Here is a 20,268-nt window from a genome sequence, read left to right on the forward strand (position 1 = left end):
TCCCAGTTTTGCACATGAATTTGTGATTCCCTGAATTAATATCCCCCTTTATTTATTATTAATTTCCCCCTTTATGGACTTGTCTCAAGTTGAAGGCAGTAGCTTGATGTGTAAGAATTGTACGAATCCTTCAAAAAATGGGATTTGCCAATGACATTCCACAAATAAAATCCTTATTATGGGAGGGATTTTTAATTTTTTTTTATTTTTTTTTTTCTGCTTGCAGGGGAAAGCACTCCCAGAGAAATGAGGATTTCAGCAAAGCACCAAAATCCTGTTTCAAACGGGGAACAAACGCTTTCCCAGTTTTGCACATGAATTTGTGATTCCCTGAATTAATTTCCCCCTTTATTTATTATTAATTTCCCCCTTGACTTGTCTAAAGTTGAAGCCAATAGCCTGACATGTATTGTACAAATCCTTAAAAAAAAAATGGGATTTGCCAATGACATTCCACAAATAAAATCCTTATTATGGGAGGGATTTTTAATTTTTTTTTATTTATTTTTTCCTGCTTGCAAGGGAAAGCACTCCCAGAGAAATGAGAATTTCAGCAAAGCACCAAAGTCCCATTTCAAACGGGGAACAAATGCTTTCCCATTTTTGCACATGAATTTGTGATTCCCTGAATTAATTTCCCCCTTTATGGACTTGTCTCAAGTTGAAGCCAGTAGACATGTAAGAATTGTACGAATCCTTCAAAAAAACAGGATTTGCCAATGACATTCCACAAATAAGGGAGGGATTTTTAATTTTTTTATTATTATTATTATTATTTTTTTTTCTGCTTCCAAGGGAAAGCACTCCCAGAGAAATGAGGATTTCAGCAAAGCACCAAAACCCCGTTTCAAACAGGGAACAAATGCTTTCCCAGTTTTGCACATGAATTTGTGATTCCCTGAATTAATATCCCCCTTTATTTATTATTAATTTCCCCCTTGACTTGTCTCAAGTTGAAGGCAGTAGCTTGATGTGTAAGAATTGTACGAATCCTTCAAAAAAACAGGATTTGCCAATGACATTCCACAAATAAAATCCTTTTTCTGGGAGGGATTTTTAATTATTTTTTTTTTTTTTTCCTGCTTGCAAGGGAAAGCGCTCCCAGAGAAATGAGGATTTCAGCAAAGCACCAAAACCCCATTTCAAACGGGGAACAAATGCTTTCCCATTTTTGCACATGAATTTGTGATTCCCTGAATTAATTTCCCCCTTTATGGACTTGTCTCAAGTTGAAGGCAGTAGTGTGACATGTAAGAATTGTACGAATCCTTCAAAAAAACAGGATTTGCCAATGACATTCCACAAATAAGGGAGGGATTTTTAATTTTTTTATTATTATTATTTTTTTTTTTTTCTGCTTCCAAGGGAAAGCACTCCCAGAGAAATGAGGATTTCAGCAAAGCACCAAAACCCCATTTCAAACAGGGAACAAAGAGGAATAAGAAGAGATTTGTTTATCCACTGCACTTCCTGCATCGCTGCGAAAAAACTGCATCGAATCATTCTAAAGCCATTAGGTAACACATCCACCCCGTTCTGCTATAAATCATTAAAATCTCTTTGCTTTGGGGGTGGAAAACAATTGGCACAGGCGTGGAGAGCCTGTTCTCCCCCGTGGATTAAACTCCAACCATATGTGAGTTGTCAGGGCAGTTTTACCCTTGCTGGGCTCTCTGAGTTCTGTGCTCTGCTCACCCTTTGTGCTCATTTTTCCACTCCAAACACACGGAGAAGATGGAATTACAAGGAGCAGCTCATCTCTGAAGGCCTGGCTTTGCTGTAGAGCTCCAAATTTCACCTACGTGGAGCTCCCAGCCATCCCCTGGCCCGTGTTTGAACCTCTCTCTCCCATCCAGCAATAAATTGAATTTCTATTTTGCTACCAGCTGAGCCTCCAGGCCAGCCAAAGGTCTTTAATTCCCCTCTCCAGATTAGATTTGCATACATGTTAAACTTTCCCAGCGTCATTTGCATGTTTGAAAAAGGCATTTTTTTTTTGGAAGCCCTCTCCATTTTATTTTATTTTTATTTTTTTTTAATTTTTTTTTCCCCTGCAGTGTGAATTTGAAGGAGAGCTCTGGACCTCAAATCCAGTTGTTTTCTCTGAGTTCACATCTGCTTTTGCCAGTTCTGGAGTTCTCACTTTAATACCCAGCTGGGATCATGTAAAACAAGGACAGAACCTCAAAGAAAGGCTGGGAGCACAGAGCTGTGCTCAGCAATTGCTCGTGTTTTACCCACTGAAATTTCATCTCAAAGAAGAGAAAAAGGGGGAAAACCACCCCAAAGCTGGTCCTGTGTGGCCACACGAGTGGGAAGTGGAACTAAATCTCACCAGAGCTGGAGAAAATCCACTTTCAGGAGGTTAAAATGCCTGATTTTTCATAATCAACCCATCAGTTTTGAAAGGAAAAATGTGCTTTTCTCCAAGCAGCAAACACAGAATGTTCCCTGAGCTGCTGGGGGATCTTCTCCCTCCAAAACCCCAAATTTCCCTCTGTCTGGGAAGCCTGGGAAGAAATTTTTTAATTCTTAGAAGGGAAGTCTGGGAAGAAATTATTTAATTCTTGGTAGGGAAGTCTGGGAAAAAAAATTTTAATTCTTAGTAAGGAAGTCTGGGAAGAAATTTTTTAATTCTTAAGAGGGAAGTCTGGGAAGAAATTTTTTAATTCTTAGTAGGGAAGTCTGAGAAGAAATTTTTTAATTCTTAGTAGGGAAGTCTGAGAAGAAATTTATTTAATTCTTAAGACACTCCAGCTATTGGAGTAGAGAGAGAAAGAAAAAAAAAATGCTGGACAAATGGAATGAATAAATGGAATAATCCTATAAAAACCATCATTTCTTGGCAGCTTTGGTGGCCCCAACATCCATCAGGAGTGGGGCAGCAATAAAAGTGATAACCTGATAAGGTTTATCCCAAAAAGCTGTGCAGGGGGAAAGGAGCACAGAGAGCTCCTGACAGGGATTTGTGGGATGGGGAAAGAGTTTTGAGAGTGTCAGGGGAAGTTCTTCCTCCTCCCAGCCCATTAAGGGATGAATTATTTTGATTTAGATGAGTGGATTTTTATTTTATTTTTTTTTTTTCCTTCACACATCCTGAGCCTGACCGTGTCTGGCTGTTCGTGGAGATGAGGAAAGGCTGGAAATGGGTTCAGCATTGGAGGAAAAAAAAAATAAAAATAATAATAAAAATCAAAACCCACCCACATTTGGCCTTGTTGGAGTCTGATCCAAATGAGAGCATTTCCAGCCCTCACATGGATCCAGACGTTGCCTTGGGAGCGCAAAATGCCAAAATCCCGTTTGTGTGAGATTCCATCGAGCTCGTGCTCATAAAAAAGCAGTTTTTTTTATTTCTAACATGGAACATGCTGGGGTTGGGGGTTGTTTTTACTTAAAAATGATGCAAAAAGTGGGAAAGTTCAGCAAAAGGAGATCAGGGAGAGAGCCAGAGTGACCCTGGTGACATTCCCAGTTCCCAGGGAAATTCTGGGAATATTTCCCCCACTGAATTCCCAGTTCCTAAGGAAATTCTGGGAATATTTCTTCCCTGAATTCCCACTACCTAAGGAAAATATTTCCTCCACTGAATTCCCAGTTCATAAGAAAATTCTGGAACAATTTCCCTGCTGAATTCCCAATTCCTAATGAAATTCTGGGAATATTCCTCCCCTGAATTCCCAGTTCCAAAGAAAATTATGGGGATACCTCCCCCACTGAATCCCCAATTCCTAATGAAATTTTGGGAATATTTTCCCCACTGAATTCCCAATTCCCCAGGAAATTCTGGGGATATTTCTTCCCTGAATTCTCACTTCCTAAGGAAAATATTTCCTCCACTGAATTCCCATTTCCTAAGGAAATTCTGGGAATATTTTCTCCCTGAATTCCCAATTCCTCAGGAAATTCTGGGACAATTTCCCTGCTGAATTCCCAGTTCCCAAGGAAATTCTGGGAATATTTCCCCCCCTAAATTCTCAATTCCTAAGGAAATTCTGGGAATATTTTCCCCCCTAAATTCCCAAGGAAATTCTGGGAATGTTTCTCCACTTAATTCCCAATTCCTCAGGAAATTCTGGGAATATTTCCCCACTGAATTCCCAATTCCTCAGGAAATTCTAGGAATATTTTCTCCCTGAATTCCCAGTTCCTAAGGAAATTCTAGGGATATTTCCCCCACTGAATTCCCAATTCCCAGGGAAATTCTGGGAATATTTCCCCCTTAATTCCCATTTTCTGCTGTGAATTTGAGGTGTTTTTTCAGCCTTTTCTCCTCCTGGTCCCAACATTTCCCTCTGGACCAACCTGGGCTCGGATCCTGCCGGGATGGAACAACTCCAAACTTCATCCCTTAAAAAAATCACTTCCCAAAGCCCCTTAAATCCAAATTTCACACTTTTAAAGGAGAAAAGAGAAATGGGATTTAAGGAGAAGGAGGCTGTAAGTGCTATTTAAGCTTTTGTCATAACAAGGAGATAAAAGCACAGGAAAGAAAAGGATAAAAGACTCTCCAAGGAGATTTTCAGCTGACCAAGAAATTCCCTCTGATCCTTTTATTTACCTACTTGGAGGTTTTTTTTTTTTCCTGAATATATCACTGAGGAATCGGATCACACAAAGCACAAAGAAAGGCACTGTACAGTAAATAAGCCACAGAGGAGATAAGGCATGAAACAACACTGAAAAAAAAGATCAATTTAATTCTTTTTTTCCTCTTTTTTTATGCGCAGTCAGATTAAAAATCTTTAGGAATTATCTGTCCTAAAACTAGAAATAAATAATGGCTGGGCAGTGTTATAAGAAGAGTGATAAGAGTTAAAAATTAGGTTTTAAATGATATTTTAAGATTTTAAATGAGATTTTTAAGCAGGGGTTACTTTTAAAAGGTTTGGGAGTCTCTGATTGTGAGAAATGTCATGTTCCAAATCAATGGAAATTAAAAATTTCTGCTCATTTTCAGCCTGGATGTGACTGATCAGGGGGTAATCCCAGTCCAGAGAGATGGAGCAGGAGCTGGAGGAGGGTCTGGAATTCTGGAGCTCCTGCAGATCCCCAAATCCACATTCCCAGATTTTATAGGAACAAACCCCTGCCCTGCCCTGCCCAGGCTGCTCCTGAACCCCAAATCTGTATTTTAAAGGGATTTTCCTTCTCCAGCCTGGTGAGGAGCTGATGTGAACTGGAGTTCCCTGGGAACAATCCCAGGCCCTGTTTTCCCCGCTGGAATTCCTGACCCACTGAACATGAACATTGACACATCCCAAATGTCAGGGGGGAATTCCAGGGGAAAATCAGCTTTTCTGGGGTGAGCTCACAATGGGAATGATTTAATCTGAACCTCTGACAACTCCTGACATTTCCCCTCTCCCTGCAGCATTTTCCATTTCTGCCACTGGAATAATTCCCAAAATTTGGGGACATTCCCAGAGTCCCCCCCATGGCCAGTTTTAGTTATAAAGAGTCTCTTTGAGAGCTCCAGGATTTAAATATTCCAGATCTTATTCCATGAAAAAGCTGCTGCTGCTGAAATTCCTGAAAGGGATTTCCAAAGTGTTGGGACACAGGGAAATGGTTATATATATATAAATATAAAATGTATAATATAATATAATATAATAGATATATTATATATATATGATATATAATATATATAATTATATATAATATATAATATATTATATATAATTTTATATAATATATAATTATATATAATATATATAATATAATATAATATATATAATATAATAGATAGAATATATTATTATATAATACAATAAATAGTATTGTTCTATTGGTATATATGATATATATTTTTGTTTTAATTTTTTATTTTTTATTTTAATTTTTATTTAGTATACATAGTATATATATAGTATATCTATATTATAGTATATTATATTGTATAAAATATATATTATATTATATATATTATATAATATATAATATATAATATATACTATATATAATATTATATATAATATATATAATATATAATGTATATCATAGATATCATATAATATATAATATATAATATATAATATATATAATATATAATACATATTATATATAATATATTATATAGAATATATGTAAGAATGTAATATATTATATTATAATATTTATTATATAATATTTATTATATAAAATATTTATTCTATGTAATATTTCTTCTATATAATATTTATTCTATATACTATATAAAATTATAATATAATTTATTGTACTATATAGAATAATATCTGTTTTCAATAGAAATAACAGATAACAATGTTATCTATTGGAGGACATGAATTCTTTTCTATTAACTAAGAAATTATAATATATAATTTAATATGGCATCTATATTATACAATACCATGTCATTATATGAATTTTATGGGAATTTTAATGAATAAAAAACCAGGAGAGAGAAACTGAGGGATCCCTTTGCTCTTTCTGTACTTGACCCTGTGTTGGGAACAGTAAATCAGGAATAAATTCCACCTGAGGTCTGCACCAATAATTAACAAAACTATCAATTAAGGAGGTGATATTATTACTAATAAACATGTTCAAAACTATAAATTAATGAGATTATTATTCCTAACAAACATTCCTTCTCCAGACCAATAACTGCAAGGATTAAATGACAAAAATCCAATTTGACATTGGAAAATCCCATCTGGAATTTCTCCTTTTTTTACCAACGAGGGAAATTTGGAATTATTTTGATGCTGCAAATAAAACCCCCAAAGGGCTCAAACACTGAAAGGAAGGGGGAAAGGTGCACATGGAAATACTTAAGGTGGATAAATCCTAAATAATTCTATTTGGGGGAAAAAATCTGGGAATATTTCCATACAACACATGGGACGAGCAAAGAAAAATATCCATGAGGAATCCAAGAGTAAAGAGGAGAGCAGGGACAGACACCCCACCAAAGGGATTAAGAGAGAAAATTAAAAATAAATAAATCCAAAATGATTTTCAGGATAAAAAATTCCAGGGGAATATTCCAGGAAAAAAAATAAAACAACCGAGCGCTGCTGGTTCTGCACTGACAAAAAATCCGGGATAAAAAACCCTCTCATTCCATGGGAAGGGAAATCCAGGATTTTTTTCTCCAGAAAATGGGATTTTTATCCTCATAAATAGCTGAGAAAATCCACTGATGTGATGTGCAGGAAATATCAGTATAAAATAATTCTGTAGGAGGGAGAATTTCAATTTATTTTTGGAGGATTTAAGGCTTAAAATAAAGTGGGGAAAAAATTCTGGAGGTAGAAACAATTTAAATAATTAGAATAATTAAAATTTTGAGGAATTACATTTTGTTCTAAATGGAAATTATTAAGAAAAATAATTAATTTAAAATGCAAAAAAGCTTTATTTCTGCACAAAGTTAAACCACTTGAGCAGCAGCCAATAGTGCAGGGAAAGCAACGTTCTCCTTCCACTGGAATAACTGAGATATCCCGAGAAAAATTGAAATAAATCATATTTATCACCAGAAAGGGCAAAAAAAAATAAAGCAAACATCCATTTTCTTGTTTTTCCTGCGGCTGGAAATGAGATTTGAGCCAGAAAAAAACCCAAACAATTGTGGATTTTTCTGTCTCAATCTGTTTGTTCTCTGCTTGGGAACCGGGGAAGGATTTTATTCCAAAGAAAATAAAAATCCCACCAAGCCCAAGGGTGAGGGAGCCTGGGTGATGCTGAGGGTACAAATCATCATCAATTCCCTGGAAATAAAAAAAAATTCATTTCTTTTATACATTTCTCACGCTTGACCCACATTTTCAACATTTCTGGCCCCGATCCTGGAGCACAAAGTGGATTTTTTGGCCACCGAGGAGTCAAAGGGAGAAGTGCCAGGAGGGTTAAAAATCCTGATTTAGGGAAGGGTGGGTGATTTTTTTTTTCCTTTTCAGATTGAATTTGATAAAAATCTCCTGTAGAAACCTTAAAAAGCAGGAAGAAAAATGAGTAATAAGCTGTTAATTCCTTTTATTTTTCCAAGTTTTCACTCGCTCAGTGCGAACAAAAGGGAACAATTCCCGAATTTCTTCACTAAATTATCGCGTCCGTTGGTCCTTTTTGACTTTTAAGTGCCAAAAAAAAAAAAATCAGATTAACAAATTTTAGGGTCATTTTTTCCAACCTGTTTTCAAATCTCTCTTCAGAGTTTTTATCAAAAGCCAAGAATTTCCACCGAGGAATTTTTTAAGGAGTTTTTATCTCACGTCGATTTTTTATTTTAATTTATGGGGTGGCAAAACGACCCTCAAAAATTGGTCGGAAAAAACCAGGAGGGATTTTTTTTTTTGAATTCTCTGCCTAATGAGTGATTTAATTGTTGAGTAATCCCGTCCCTGCGATCCCAGGTAAATAACGGGAACTGCCCAGACACGGAATGTTCCCGGGAAATGTCCAAGATTTGGGAATTTGGCCGCGGATGAGCCGCGTGTTTGCGGAAACACGAGGACGAGGATCCCACTGGGACCAGCTGAGCTCAAAAGGTTATGAAAGATCTGTTATGGAATGAATCCACCTGGATTTTTTATTTTTTTTAATTTTTTTTTTTTTTTAATGGAAAATGTTGAATTTTTAATGAATTTAAAGGAGGGTTTGGTGGGGTTTTGTTTTCCAGTGGAAAAGGAAGAATTTTGTGGGATAAGCTGGGGAAACACCACAATGAAAAATGCAAAGCAAGTAAAAGGAGAGAGGATTTCAGTCTTGAGCAGAATTTCCAAAGGAAAGGCACTCAATCCCACTCCCACAATTCCTTTAAAGGGGAAAATGAAAACACAAAAGGAAAAAAATAAAATGAGAGAGGATTTCAAAGCCTTGAGCAGAATTTTCAAAGAATTTTTTCAATCCCACTCCCAGAATTCTTTTAAAGAGAAAACGAAGAGAAAACATAAATGACAAATGCAAAAAAAAAAAAAAAAATAAAATGAGAGTATTTCAAAGCCTTGAGCAGAATTTCCAAAGGAAAGAAACTCAATCCCACTCCCAGAATTCTTTTAAAGGGAAAAATGAAAACACAAATGCAAAAAAATAAAATGAGAGAGGATTTCAAAGCCTTAAGCAGAATTTCCAAAGGAAAGACACTCAATCCCACTCCCAAAACTCCTTAAAGTGAAAAATTATGAGAAAACATAAATGACAAATGCAAAAATATAAAAGGAGAGAGGATTTCAAAGCCTTGAGCAGAATTTCCAAAGGAAAAACACTGAATCCCACTCCCAGAACTCCTTAAAGGCAAAAATGAAAAGAAAACACAAATGAAAAATGCAAAGCAAAGAAAATGAGAGAGGATTTCAAAGCCTTGAGCAGAATTTTCAAAGGAAAGACACTCAATCCCATTTCCAGAATTCCTTTAAAGGGAAAAATGAAAACACAAATGCAAAAAAATAAAATGAGAGAAGATTTCAAAGCCTTGAGCAGATTTTGCAAAGGAAAGAAACTCAATCCCACTCCCAAAATTCCCTTAAAGGCAAAAATGAAGAGAAAACATAAATGACAAATGGAAAATCCAAGAGGATTTCAAAGCCTTGAGCAAATTTTCCAAAGAAAAAACACTCAATCCCACTCCCAGAATTCCTTAAAGGCAAAAACGACGAGGAAACTTAGAGAGAGACAAATCTTAAACATTAAAATTCCGTGTTAAACCCTCATTTTGCACAAGCCCAGCAGCGCCAGGAGCGACTTTGGCCAAAATTTGTCAACCAATTCTGATTCTGTGCAGCTTTTTCATTTCCACGTCAGGAAAGACCTGTCTCCGTTTAACCCAGACCCAACAAATCTGAATTTATTTAACCCCAAAAGAGTTTAACCCTGACCTTTTGTCCACCTGCTCCTCCAACTCCAAAGGGTTTTCCCCGTTTTTGTTTTGCTGGTTTGTTTTTAACACCTCAGTGTTCACTGCCAGGTTTTTTACAATTCCCTAATTCCCCGTTCCGTGTGTCTTTATTGGGATTGTAACCTTTTCACGAGCTTGTAAATCCTCACTGTGACACAACAAATAAAAAAAAAATCCCAGGATGAAGATTTTTTCCAAAACTGTCGTGGAGATTTTTATTTATTTTGTCCAAAGCTGTCGTGGAGATTTTTATTTTCTTTCTTTTAATAAAAAATATTTTGAAGCGTTTCATTTTTAGCTGGAAACAATTTTTATGATTATTATTTTTTTTTTTTTTTCCACGCAGCTGTCAGCAAACTGCTCAGTGTATTAAATATTCTGCTTTCAAGAAGCAAATGTTTCGAGTTGAGATATTGAGATTAAACCCAAAAAACTCATTAAATAAAAGACACCCAGAGCTGACCTTAGGCAATCCCTGCTCTCGTTTGGTTCCCATTTCAGAAGAGTTGCCAAGAATCCATGAAATATTTTTGCAAAAAAAAAAAATCTTTGGGCTTGGGTTGATCACGGACGAGTTTTTTCGAGGCTTGAAAGAATTTGCACATCGAAAAAATGAATAGTAAAAGCTCATTTATTGTAAAGGGCACAAGGAGGATAAAAAAATCAGATTTTTTTTCAGCGTGGAAATTAAACACAGAAATGGTAAAATGCTGAATTTTCTACCGTGAAAAACACAAGGCGCTTTGTCAATTAAATTTAAAAATTTGAATTTAAAAGTCGAAATTAAGTTAAAATTTTCCCGTTTGTTTTCACCAGAACAAAAGAGAATTTGTTCAGCTGGAATGGAACAGTGAAATCAAATTCATCCCAAAGATTTTGAGGGAAAAACTGTCAAGATCCTTTTGAATCCCAAATATTTGAACAGATCCTGGAGAAGAGGAGCTGCCCTGGGAGCAGAGAAATCCTAAACCAAGGAAAGCGGAAAATCCAAAGTTTTCCTGGAAGTGACAGCTGGGGGAACTGTGGATTTTGGAATTCTTTGGGCTGATCATTCCCTGGAATTGATTTCCAGGAATCCCTGAATTTCCTGAGGAACTGGGAATTCAGTGGGGAAATATTCCCAGAATTTCCTTGGGAATTTAGTGGGGAAATGTTCCCAGAATTTCCTGAGGAATTGGGAATTCAGGGAGAAAATATTCCCAGAATTTCATTAGGAAGTGAGAATTTAGTGGGGGAAATATTCCCAGAATTTCTTTAGGAATTGGGAATTCAGCAGGGAAATATCTCTAGAATTTCCTTGGGAATTGGGAATTTAGTGGGGAAATATTCCCAGAATTTCCTTAAGAATTGGGAATTCAGTGGGGGAAATATTCCTGGAATTTCCTGAGGAACTGGGAATTCAGCAGGGAAATATCTCCAGAATTTCCTTGGGAATTGGGAATTCAGCAGGGAAATATCTCCAGAATTTCCTTGGGAATTGGGAATTTAGTGGGGGAAATATCCCCAGAATTTCAATAGGAAGTGGGAATTCAGTGGAGGAAATATTCCCAGAATTTCCTGAGGAATTGGGCATTCAGCGGGAAAATATTCCCATAATTTCCTTAGGAACTGGGAATTCAGTGGGGAAAATATTTCCAGAATTTCCTGAGGAATTGAGAATTTAGTGGGGGAAATATCCCCAGAATTTCAATAGGAAGTGGGAATTCAGTGGAGGAAATATTCCCAGAATTTCCTGAGGAATTGGGAATTTAGTGAGGGAAACATCCCAGAATTTCTTTAGGAATTGGGAATTCAGCAGGGAAATATCCCCAGAATTTCCTGAGGAATTGGGAATTTAGTGGGGGAAATATTCCCAGAATTTCCTTGGAAACTGGGAATTCAGTGGGGGAATATTCCCAGAATTTCCTGAAAAATTGGGAATTCAGGGGGGAATATTCCCAGAATTTTATCAGGAACTGGGAATTCAGTGGGGGAAATATTCCCAGAATTTCCTTGGGATCTGGGAATGGCACCAGGGTCACTCTGGGTCTCTCCATGAGCTGCTTTTGCTGAATTTTCACACTTTTTACAGCATTTTTTAAGGAAAAAAAGGACAAAAGGGTTCAGAGTCATTCCCATTCCTCAGGAATTGTGGGATCAGATAAAATCACAGTAAAGAAAAAGGGATCAGAAATTTCCCCCAAAAGCACAAACCTCCTCTGGCTCCTTCCTCAGGAGAAAATCCACTAAAAATCAGAGAAAACACCTGAAAACGTGGACAAAAAATTCCACAAATTCTGATTTCTTATCTTAGTTCCTCCCTACAGGGAATTTTATCCGGGATGAGTTTTTATGTCCTGGAATATTTCCTGTCCCCTCTGGTTTTGTAGGATCCTCTGAGCCTGAGTGCAACCAAAATTGGCCTTTTTTTTTTGGGAAAATAATAATTATTCCCACTACAAATCCATTAAAAACTGCATTGGGAAGGAGTTTTAATTAAATAATTCCTCATTAATTGATTCACCTCTGGAATTATAATTAAGATCTCACATTAATGAGGAATATCTGTGAGAATCCCTCAATATTTTTTCCTTGTTAAAAGTGTAAAAGTTGTAATTAAAATCAGTAAAAATAAATTATGGAGCAAAATAAATTCAGGGAATAAAAATCATTAATGGGGATAAAAAAATATAAATTAATGGGATACACTTTAATTATTGTCTAATTGTAAATTTATGGGTTTTTAAATTCTGTAGCACTGAATAAAAATAATTCTGCTTTAAAATTGACAATTTATATTCCTCGCACTCAAATGTTTTTTTGCTCTTATTAAAAAGTTCCATAAAATGTAAATTTTCCATTCAGTGAAAGCAAATCAAATTTGATCTGCTAATTGTGATTATTTAATTTTGCACCTGTAATGAATAATAATTTAAAAAATAGACCCAAAATCTGGGTTTGACACGTAAAATTTGACACATGAGGAATGAACCACAAAACACAGATTTTTCTCCTCTTTTCAAATGCTCTTAAATTAATATTTGGGATTATTGTGGGACAAATCAGCACATGCACACAGCAACAGTTTTAAAAATTAATCTTAAAATGTTCCTGTAAAGCACAAAATTTTTACCTTCATGGAATTAATTCCACAGGAAAAAAAAAAATAAAAAAAAATAAATTATTTTTAAAGCCAAAAGATCAATTTTGTTCATGTAATCCTTCCTTAATTTAAATTATTGCTGTTAAAACTTCATTTTTTATCCTTCTCTCTCTGCTCACAGCACCTGGTCTGTAAGAATTGTTATTATTTATATTTTTAAATATTTTTTCTATAATTTTTTCCATAAAAAATCGCTTTGGAGGAACCAACGTAGCAAAGTTTATCCAACATTTTTTCCATGTATTCTACAGCTTTAGGAACAAAAAGAATTTTTTTTTTTTTTTTCTCTTGTAAGAATGAAAGGGAAAAAAAAAAAAGAATTATTTTTATTTGCTTTCCCCCTTGTAAGAATGAAAAGGGTTTTATCTTTTGCTTGATTTATCTGGTGGATTTTATTTTTTTTTTTATTTTTTTTTTTCCTAAGGTGATTTGTAGGAACAACAGAAAAAAAAAAAAAAGGGGGGGAGAAAAAGAAAAAAAATCAAGGCAGAGTTGATGTTTTTGCGCCAAGAAATCCCCTCCTCTCCCTCCCAGGGGCTCAGGAGCTCTGTTTAAATCAGGGAAAAAATGAGCAACAAATGGTTCCATTTGTCAGAAAAAGGGAAATATTTCCAATCCTCCCCTTTTTTTCTCTATGGATGATGTGAATCCATAAGGGTTTCGCTGCCTCGGCCAATTAGGACAAGTGGTTCAAGATGCTCCTTAATTTCATTTTTGAAGGGAAATAATAATAATAAATTTGGTGCTGTCAGATGAGCGAGTTTTGAGGGTTTTTCTCCCTCCTCCCCAAATTCCCCCTGGGAATTTCTCAAGGATTTTATTCCTCTGGCTCCTAAAAGGATGGACAGAAGGGTTTTCAGGGAATATTTGGGAATGCTGGAAGGTTGAAGTGATAAAGATTGGGACTGAGGGATCCTGGCAGCTCCAGAGGGAAGCACAGGAAGGTCACTCCATCAAAATCCCATCAAAATCCCACCAAAATCCCACCAAAATCCCATCAAAATCCCACCAAAATCCCATCAAAATCCCATCAAAATCCCACCAAAATCCCACCAAAATCCCATCAAAATCCCACCAAAATCCCACCAAAATCCCACCAAAATCCTATCAAAATCCCATCAAAATCCCACCAAAATCCCATCAAAATCCCATCAAAATCCCACCAAAATCCCATCAAAATCCCACCAAAATCCCACCAAAATCCCATCAAAATCCCATCAAAATCCCATCAAAATCCCACCAAAATCCTATCAAAATTCCACCAAAATCCCACCAAAATCCCACCAAAATCCCATCAAAATCCCACCAAAATCCCGTCAAAATCCCATCAAAATCCCACCAAAATCCCATCAAAATCCCACCAAAATCCCACCAAAATCCCATCAAAATCCCATCAAAATCCCATCAAAATCCCACCAAAATCCTATCAAAATTCCACCAAAATCCCACCAAAATCCCATCAAAATCCCACCAAAATCCCACCAAAATCCCACCAAAATCCCATCAAAATCCCATCAAAATCCAACCAAAATCCCACCAAAATCCCACGGAAATCCCATGGAAATCCCATGGAAATAAGGGATGTATTGCTCCAAGTGCAGGGCAAAAGTTCCAATGAAACCCGATCCAGGGATTTGCATCCCAGAGGTGAAATGGAAACAAAGAAGTTGGAAAAGCTCTCCAAGATCATCAAACCCAACCAATTCCACGCCAAGGGAAATGGATCCGTGACCCCAAAGGCCACATCCTCGTGGATTTAAATCCCTGCAGGAATGGGGATTCCACCACTGCCCTTTCCAGGCAGGGATTTTCCCCCAGATCCAACCTAAACATCCCCTACAAATTTAAGTTGTCCCCGTTCCCTGGGAGCAGAGCCCGATTCTCACCCCACTCCAGGGAATTCAGGTCCCTCCTGAGCCTGTTTTTCCCCTCTCCCAGTTTCTCCTGGAGCTCCAAACCCTTCCCAGCTCTGCTCCACATCCCACAACAAATTCTGGATCCGACTATCAATGACTCCTGAGCCCAGAAAGCAGAAAATCCCAAAGGAGCTCAAATAATCCTCAAATCCTAAATTGGTTTAGGTTGGAAAAGCCCCGGAGTCCAACATTGCCAGCACTGCCAAGACCCTGAGCTCTCCCTCCACGTGGCTCTGAAATCCCTGCAGGGATGAGTTTTGGAGCTGGAGCTGAAAATTTCAAGGTTTGATCCAGGTCCTGTCAAAGCCGTGGCAAAATTCCCGAATTTTCTGAACGGGAACGACGCGGAATGAAAGAGTGGAGATGGAGAGAGTGAGGAGTTGGGTGTTCACTCCCCCCAAAAAAATAATCCAGCTGAGGAAATGAGGAACAGGCAGATGAGATAAGGCAGAGAAACACGAGGTTTTATCTTTTAAGGTTTTATGCTCTTCCTAAAAGTTCAGGGGAAGTTCTGGAATGAAGGTAAAGATGGAAAGTTGTGTTTTGTCCAAGCTTTGAGCAGCTTTTCCAGCTTTTCCTGTGAGTGTGTAATTCCATATTCCCCAAATTCCTCAGCTCTGCCTCCTGAATCCCCAACTCCAGAGAATGTTATTGGGAAAGCTGCAGCCACAGCTGAGTAAAGATAAAATATAGATATTAAATATCCACATAAAATCCTGAAATTTTCCTTTTCCAAGAGTGAGGACCTGTGGGATGTTTGGTTGATTTTATATGGACTGAGCAAAGTAAAGAATTGTGGGATTATAAAATCCTGTTCTTGCCATGGATTGTCCTGTTTCATGGAAAAGTAAATATTTCATGGGTTTAACCATAGAAGGAATAGGGAAAAATACTGGGATAAATAAATATATAGAGATAAAATATAGAGATATAGATATATATTTTCCCTATAAAATATATGGATATATACTAAAATTTATAGGGATAAAATATAGAGATAAATATAAAATTTATATTAAAATTATAGGGATAAAATATAGAGATAAATATAAAATTTATATTAAAATTATAGGGATAAAATATAGAGATAAATATAAAATTTATATTAAAATTATAGGGATAAAATATAGAGATAAATATAAAATTTATATTAAAATATAGGGATAAAATATAGAGATACAGATATAGATTTTCCCTATAAAATATATGGATATATATTAAAATTTATAGGGATAAAATATAGAGATAAATATAAATTTTATATTAAAAATTATAGGGATAAAATATAGAGATACAGATATATATTTTCCCTATAAAATATATTGATATATATATATAAAAAATATAGGGATAAAATACAGAAATAAATATAAATTTTATATAAAAAATTATAGGGATAAAATATAGAGATACAGATATATATTTTCCCTACAAAATATAGTGATATATATATATAAATATAGGGATAAAATATAGAGATAAATATAAATTTTATATAAAAAATTATAGGGATAAAATATAGAGATAAATATTAAATTTTTCCCTATAAAATAGAGGGATTTTTGTAAAAATATAGGGATAAATTCCATTAAATCCCTCAGCACTCTCACTCATAATTCAAGTGATTTTATTAAATTCAATCTAATTAAGTTTGAAAGTGAATTAAGATCTATGAATTAAATCCTCTGGGATTCTGTCAATGCCCCGTCCGTTGGCTCCAATTCTCATTCTGGCTCTGGAATTTCCATGGAAAAGGATTCCCAGCTTTGGGAACACCCAAATATCCCAGCTCTGACTCTGTCAATGCTGCACATTCCCAACATCCAAAGAGATAATTCAAGTTTTTGGACACAACAGCCACCCCAATGCTCTTCACACAATTTCACTCTTCCCCCATTATCCTTCGCTCTCCCACGTCACCAACATCCTGAAAATGACACAAAACCCCCTTTTTTATTGCAATAAACCTGCCCTTCAGAACAAACCCCTACAGGTTATTATAATCAATATTCTCTACAGGTTTTCCTCTCTAACTCAATTATATTTCCCTTTTAATTAAGAGTTTTATTGACTGGTTATAGCAATGCCCTGTCCTATGTTGGCTCTAATCCTCATTCTGGCTCTGGAATTTCCATGGAAAAGGATTCCCAGCTTTGGGAACACCCAAATATCCCAGCTCTGACTCTGTCAATGCTGCACATTCCCAACACCCAAGCAGATTTCCTTGGATATTCCCCTTCACTCCAGGAGAATTTTCCTGGAATGTGGGAATGATGCCAACACAAGATCCAGGTCTGGACTTTTTGCTTGGGGAAGAAATGATGGAAAATATTCCCCAGGTCCTGCTGGGACACCCCGATTCCCCTCCCTCATCTCTCACACCTCCAACGTGACAGGTTTAATGGAAAGGAGAAGGGAAAGTCAGCGGGGATTTTGGAAAGATTCAAATGATAACTTCAAATCTTGTTAATAACCAGAGAATTTGGCCACGTCCGTCGTTAGAAACCACAAATATCATCCCTCTGCTCCATAAATCACCATTAACACAAAAAGCACAATACACAGCAATAAATTAACCAAAGAATCCCAAATCCACTTTTTTTTTTCTTTTTTTTTTTTTTTTTTAGCACAAAGCAGCTTTTACAGGTGTTAAAAAACAAAGTCTATAAAAACACAACCTCGGGGTCGCCTTTGTGTTGTATTTTTCTATTAATCTCCTTCAAATCTTTTTTTGAAAAGGGGAGCCACTTCTCCTTCACCTGGAAGTTTCCAGGAGTGATTCCACCCCAAACATCCATCATGGGCATCTCCACATTTTCAACAGCCTGAGAAAAATCACTAAAAATTTAATTAATAAAGGCATTAAGTGATTCAGGTTTCCTTTTTTTCTGTCCTGTCCCCCCTGATGAAGAATTGTTTTCATGGAGATTCCTGAGCTCTGTTTCTTGTTTTAAATATTTGTAGCTAAAGGCAGTGAAAAATAACTCAATGAAAAAAAAATATTTATAAGGAAAAGCTGCACTGAAATATTGGTTTTATGGTTTTCATAAAGAAACATTCGGGGTTTTGTTTTGATAGAATAAAACCTGATTAAGTTTTTTAATGTCTTCATTTACAGAAATAAATAGATTAAAGTCACAGAGACAAAAAAAAAAATCATGTGGATTTTAATTTAATGTTTTTTACCTAAATTCAGGGTTTTTTTATTTCAAAATAAAAAATTCAGGTTTTTTGTTTCAAAAGAAAAAGCTGCACATTCCCATTTTCTCCTCCTTCTTTTGTTATCTGAGTTTTCCAAATAATCACTCCATGGAAAAGATGAAAAGCCCTTCCAATTTTTTTTTATTTTTATTTTTTTTTCCTCTTTTGGTTAAACAAATTTGAAAGAACAGAAGGTTGAAGTTGAGAGATGCCCCTGCTATTGCTGGCTGGCTGTTTGTGAGTTGTCTGAAAACTCCAGTTTTTTTTTTTTTACAGTCTGGTTGTAAAAATGACCTTTTTCCTTTGGACAATTACAAGAAAGATTTCCTTGGCAAGGGAAAAAAAAAACAAACATATATATGTGATTTTTTTTTTTCCAGAAAAGCACCCAAATGAAAGCAGAGATAACAGTAGAGATGTCTGTGTGTGGAAAAAAAATGTAGTAATTTTTAAAATTTGAGATTGAAGGGAGAAAAATCAATTCAAATTCTTTTTAAGTCTCATGTTTGTCTTTTTAGCCGTGTCTTGTTCAAAGGCTGAGCCCAGGGCCTTGGAAAAAAAAGGGAGAAAAAAACTAATTTGAAGGGAAAAAAAAGGCAAAAAAAAAATACATAGAAAAAAACCTGCTTAACAACTTTGAAAATATAAAATTTAAGGGAAAAAAAAAAATCTCCACAGATAAATTAAAATTCCTTTAGGTCTCACATAGGTCCTTTGAGCAAGACTTTGTTCAAAGGCTGAGCCCAAGGCCTTCAAATAAAAGGAAAAACACTCTTTGGGAAATAAAAACAGGAAAAAAAATACAAAAAAAAATTATACTCAACAATTTTGAAAAACAAAAGAATTAAGGATAAAAAAAAAAAAATCAGCACAGATAAATTGAAATTTCTTTATGTCCCTTTTAGCAAATTCTTGTTCAAAGGCTCAACCCAAGACCTTCAAATAAAAGGAAAAACACTAATTTGAGGAGGAAAAAAAAAGCCAAAAAACTACATAGAAAAAAACTATTCGACAATTTTAAAAACAAAAGAGTTAAAGAAAAAAAAAAATCACTATAGATAAACTGAAGTTCTTTTAGGTCCCTTTTAGCAAATTCTTGTTCAAAGGCTCAACCCAAGACCTTCAAATAAAAGGAAAAACACTCTCTGGGAAATAAAAAAACCAAAAAAAATACTCAACAATTTTGAAAAACAAAAGACTTAAGGATTAAAAAAACCCACCACAGATAAATTGAAGTTCCTTTAGGTCCCTTTTAGCAAAGTCTTGTTCAAAGGCTCAACCCAAGACCTTCAAATAAATGGAAAAACACTCTGGGAAATAAAAAGGGAAAAAAAACTACGTAGAAAAAACTATTCAACAATTTTAAAACAAAAGAGTTAAAGAAAAAAAATCAAAAAAAATCATCACAGATAAACTGAAATTTATTTAGGTCCCTTTTAGCAAAGCCTTGTTGAAATGCTGAACCCAAGACCTTCAAACAAAAGGAAAAACACTCTCTGGGAAATAAAAAAACTACATAGAAAAAAAAATACTTAACAATTTTGAAAAACAAAAAACTTAAGGATTAAAAAAAAATCATCACAGATAAATTGAAGTTCCTTTAGGTCCCTTTTAGCAAAGCCTTGTTGAAATGCTGAACTCAAGACCTTCAAATAAAAGGAAAAACACTCTTTGGGAAATAAAAACTGGAAAAAAAATATATAGAAAAAAAAAATACTCAACAATTTTGAAAAACAAAAGACTTAACGATTAAAAAAAAAACCCACCACAGATAAATTCAAGTTCCTTTAGGTCCCTTTTAGCAAAGCCTTGGTGACTCTGGAGAAACTCCAAAGTTGATCTTTTCATTCCAAGCCAAGGTTGGAACCGCCAGTTCAGCACAAAGACACAAAAATAAATTTTCAGCAGTTCTTCAGCGCCCAGCTACTGTTATTGTGCCCCTGGAAATCCAGCTGCAGGAGAAGGATCTGAAACCCCCTGCAGCTCTTGAAATTTGGACGTGAAACCGAGAAATTTGGTTTTTGTGTCTGCGCTGGTGGTTCAGGAGAACAAGGATTGCATTGGGAATTTCATTGGAGTTGGAAATGCAGGATTTTAAAAGGGAAAATTTTGAACTCCCACCAGAGTTCAAGCTCAGGTTGATTTTAAGGTGCTGCTGGGGCAAA

The 20,268-nt window shown here is 35.5% G+C and overlaps 1 protein-coding gene and 1 long non-coding RNA gene across 3 annotated transcripts in view; one reads left to right on the plus strand and one right to left on the minus strand.

Moving 5' to 3' along the window:
- BANP (BTG3 associated nuclear protein) overlaps nucleotides 1–20,268 on the minus strand; it is a 125,140-nt gene that overhangs the window by 13,137 nt on the left and 91,735 nt on the right. The window lies entirely within an intron of this gene.
- LOC310914099 lies at nucleotides 17,969–19,788 on the plus strand. Its single transcript, XR_014590968.1, has 2 exons — nucleotides 17,969–18,997; nucleotides 19,182–19,788. It is a non-coding gene; the product is annotated as an uncharacterized lncRNA (long non-coding RNA).

Source organism: Zosterops lateralis (assembly GCF_965231275.1).
Source record: "Zosterops lateralis genome assembly, chromosome: 12".
NCBI classification, from domain to species: Eukaryota; Metazoa; Chordata; class Aves; order Passeriformes; family Zosteropidae; genus Zosterops; species Zosterops lateralis.